General features: G+C 36.6%; 1 pseudogene; it reads right to left on the bottom strand.

The window, feature by feature from the left end:
- Nucleotides 1-3,115: 3,115 nt before the first annotated feature.
- LOC103275626 lies at nucleotides 3,116-3,604 on the bottom strand (annotated as a pseudogene).
- Between the last annotated feature and the right edge of the window lie 626 nt (nucleotides 3,605-4,230).

Raw genomic sequence — 4,230 nt, 5'->3', positions numbered from 1 at the left:
TCAGGCAATCCACTTGCCTTGGCCTCCCAAAGTGCTGGGATGACAGGCCCGGCCTGTAGTTACTTTTTCAAAGATTCCATCAGATTTTCTACATAGATGATCATGTCAAACACAAATAAAGAAATAGACACTTGTACTTCTTCCTTTCTAATGTGGATGCCTTTTTCGTTCTTTTCTTTTTTTTTTTTCTTTCTTTTTTTTGGGGGGGGCGCCTCATCGCATTGTTAAACTCTCCAGTTGAATGGACATGATAAGAAGAGGTATCACTTTTTTGTTCCTGATTTTAGGATGAAAATACTCAGCCTTTCATGATGAAGTATGGTATTACCTATGGAGTTTTTACAGATGCCCTTATCAGGTTGAAGAATCTTCTTTCTATTCCTAATTTGCCAAATTTTTAAAACATCAGAAATAGATGGTGGGCCAGGTATAGTGACTCATGCCTGTAATCCCAGCACTTTGAGAGGCCGAGGCAGGAGGCTTGCTTGAGCCCAGGAGTTTGAGATCAGCCTAGACAACATAGCAGGACTTTGTCTATAAAAAATCAAAAAAATAAGCTAGGCTTCATGGCATGTTCCTGTAGCCCCAGCTACTTGGGAGGCTGAGGCGGAAGCGTTGTCTGAGCCCGGGAGGTCAAGGTTGCTGTGACCTGCAATTGTGCCACTGCACTCCAGCCTCGGTGACAAAGTGAGACAGTGACTAAACAAAAAAAGAAAAATAAATAGATGAGTTTTTTTCAAATATATTCACTACATCTGTTTAAATGAGCGTATGTTTTTCTTTTTAAGTTTGTTAATATGATGAATTGATTTTGAGTGTTAAATTAACCTTGCATTCTTGGGATAAACCTTTCTTGTATTAACTGTTTTACATATTGTTGTTGTATTTGCTTTGCTAAATTTTTGTTTTAAATTTTTGCATATGTATTTATGAAAGGTATTGGTCTGTAACTTTATTTCATTGTAATGTCTTTTTTTTTTTTAAATCAGGTAATGCTAGACTCATAGAATGAATTGGGAAGTACTCCCGCTTCTTTAATTTTTTGGAACAGTTTATGGATTGATATTTTTCCTCTTTAACTATTTGATAGAATTCACCAATGAAGCCATCTGGATCTGGCAGTGTTTCTTTGTGGGAAGATTTTGAAACAGAAATCCAAATGATTTTATACCTATAAGGTTATTCTGGTCATCTGTTTCTTCTTGGGTGAGCTGTGATCATGTGTGTCTTTCAAGGAATCATCCAATTCATTTACATTGTTGAATTCTTGGCATAAAGCTGTTGAAAACATTCACTTTTATCATTTTGATATCTGTGAACACTGCAGTGATGGCCCCTCAGCTCTGTCATATTGGTAATAGGGATCTTCTTTCCTTTCTGATCAGTAGGCTAGAGATTTATCAATTTTACTGATCTTTTTCAAAGAACCATCTTTCGGTTTCATTGATTTTCCTTTCTTCTGTGTTCCATCTCATTGATTTCTGTTCTGGTCTCTTTATATTATCTGTAGTCTTCTTTCTCCAGGTTTAATTTGTTCTTCTTTCTCTAGTCTTATAAGACAAGAGCTGAGGTCAATGATTTGGTACCTTTTTTCCTTTTCTAACATAAGTGTTTAATGCTACAAATTGCCCTCTCAGTACTACCTTGGTGGAATTCCCCAAACTTTGATATGCTACATTTTCACTTTCATTCAGTTAAGAATACTTTCTAAAATCCCTTTTTATAGGACAGGTGTGATGGCTTACACCTATAATCCCAGAACTCTGGGAGGCCAAGGCAAGAGGATTGCCTGAGCCCAGGAGTTCAAGGTCAGTCTGGGCAACATGGCGAGACCTCATCTCTACAGTAAATTAAAAAATCAGCTGGGCATGGTGGCATGCTCCTGTAGTCCTAGCTACTTGGAAGCCTGAGGCAAAAGGATTATCTGAGGCTAGCAGGTTGAAGCTGTGGTAGCCAAGATTGTGCCACTGCACTTCAGCCTAGGCAACTCAGAAAAAAATCTAGCTTCAAGTGATATTATACTACTTCACATTTAGCATATGAATCTTACAATAGGGTACAACATTTCCCCTCACAGATTTTATATTATTATTATCATACATTTCACTCATACATATGTTATAAGCCCCCCAAAATTATTTATGTTCCTGTATTAATATTGGAATTAATATTGTCTATTGTTATTATTTTGTCAACTGGCTTTTAAAGATTTTTAAATAATAAGAAAAAATCTTACATATTTACCCATGTAATTATTTCTGATGTTATTCATTCTTTTGTTTGGATTCATATTTGCAAATAATATCATCTTCCCTTTACCTGAAGGACTTTAATATCTCTTGTGCAGGTGTGCTGGTAATGAATTCTTTCAGCTTTTTTACATCTGAAAAATCCTTTATTCCACCTTCATTTTTTAATGATGATTTTTGCTGGGTATAGAATTCTAAGTTGATATTTTTCCTTGTTTTTTTGTTTTTTTTAATTTTTTTGCCTTTCAGTATTTTAAGTCATGTGCTTAAAATGTCACTTTGCTGGTTGTTTTTTTTTTTAATCTGCTTCAACGCATATCCTTGTTCATATGTAGCATGACTTCTTTTCCTGGTCACTTTTAAGATTTTCTTTTTATTAATGATTTTGACCAATTTGATTATGATACACATTGGTGTGATCTTATTCATATTCCTTGTGCTTGAGATCCATTAAGATTCTTGGGTTGATGAGTTTATACTTTTAATCAAGCTTGGAACTTCTCTGGGCATTATATGTTCAATTTTTTTTTTTTCATTCTCTTCCTGACTCTCTTTCGGGAATTTCATTTCACTTATTTGAGACTACTTGAAGTTGTCCCACAAGTCACAGATGCTCTTTTTTAAAAAAAACCTTTGTTTCAAACTTTATCCCCAGGCTTCTTCAGCTTAATTAGCTGCAAAAAATGAGTTGTGTATAAGCAAAAACTGAAAAGAGCTGCAGTGTCCAAGGAGCTTGGGCTTAAAAATATTAGAGATCTAGTTTTTGTCAGATCCATAAACAAAACAATTTTTAAAAGCAGTCATAATATAAAACAGCAGCTCCCAGTAACTTCTTCAAGTTTATCTTCTCCGGAAGTTGATTCACTTCAGTTTGCCTCATTCTTGGAAGCCTCATCAAAATTCTCCACAAGATCTGGAACTTTATCATCCTCTTCCTCTCCAGTAGCAAGTGGTGTTTTTCCATCCACAGATTGTTTGGGCAGAGCTTCAGCCAGTCTCCTTAAACTAGTCAGACTGTCTGCACCAGGCTGGTTTAAGATGCTGGGGAGCATTTCTGTCAGCTGCTTTGTCTCAGCGTGGCCTGTAATGGTGAAAGTGTTCGCTGTCAGAGATGCCTGAACTTTAGGGTTGTTAAAGTGAATAACTGTTCCTTGGTTTGTAAACACATTCACCTCTTCAATACCAGAGATATTGTTGACCCCTAACTTCTTCAAGGAGAACTGAAGTTTTTTATCATCTGCTGTAGCTGTTCTAGGAACCGCCTTCTTCTTTCTGCGAGCAGTTCCTTTCCCACCAATGCGCACTTGTGCCTGCAGTTTGGCGAGTTTTTCCTGGTTCATGATAAGTTTCTTTCATCTTGTAGGAGCGGAAAAGGAGCTGCACAGGGGACTAGGGATGGAGCTCAGGGGGTCTCGGCTGGATCAGTTGAGATGAGACGCACACACGTGAGGACGCAAGACGGCAGCTAGAGGCTCTTTTCAATCTTTGTTCTCTTTTCTCTCTGTATTTCATTTTGTATAGATTTTTATTGCTATGTCTTCAAGTTTACTAATCCTTTCTTTTGCAATGTCTAATCCATTAATAATCCCACTCTTTGTATTGTTCATCTCAGACATTGCAATTTTATGTCCAGAAGCTCAGCTTAGGTCTTTATATATCTTCTATACCTCTACTTAGCTTTTGAACATATGAAAGACAGTTGTAATAACTGCTTCAGTGCCCTTGTCTATCACTTCTAACATCTGTGTCAATTCTAGCTTGACTTCAGTTGTTTCATATTTCTCCTCACTATGAGTTGTATTTTCCTGCTTCATTTAATGTCCAGTAATCTTTGCTTGAACGCTAGACAATGTTAATTTTGCCTTGCTGGGTCCTGTGTTTTTAACATTCCTGCAAATATTCTTGAGATTTGTTCTGAGATGCAGTTTAGTTACTTGGGAACAACTTAAACCTTTAAAGTCTTGCTTGAATGTGTTTTAGA

This window comes from Carlito syrichta, unplaced genomic scaffold (genome assembly GCF_000164805.1).
Source record: "Carlito syrichta isolate Samal-C Ts95f unplaced genomic scaffold, Tarsius_syrichta-2.0.1 Scaffold115637, whole genome shotgun sequence".
NCBI classification, from domain to species: Eukaryota; Metazoa; Chordata; class Mammalia; order Primates; family Tarsiidae; genus Carlito; species Carlito syrichta.
The sequence above is the reverse complement of the archived record's forward strand: the minus strand, read 5'-3'. Positions and strand labels throughout refer to the sequence as shown.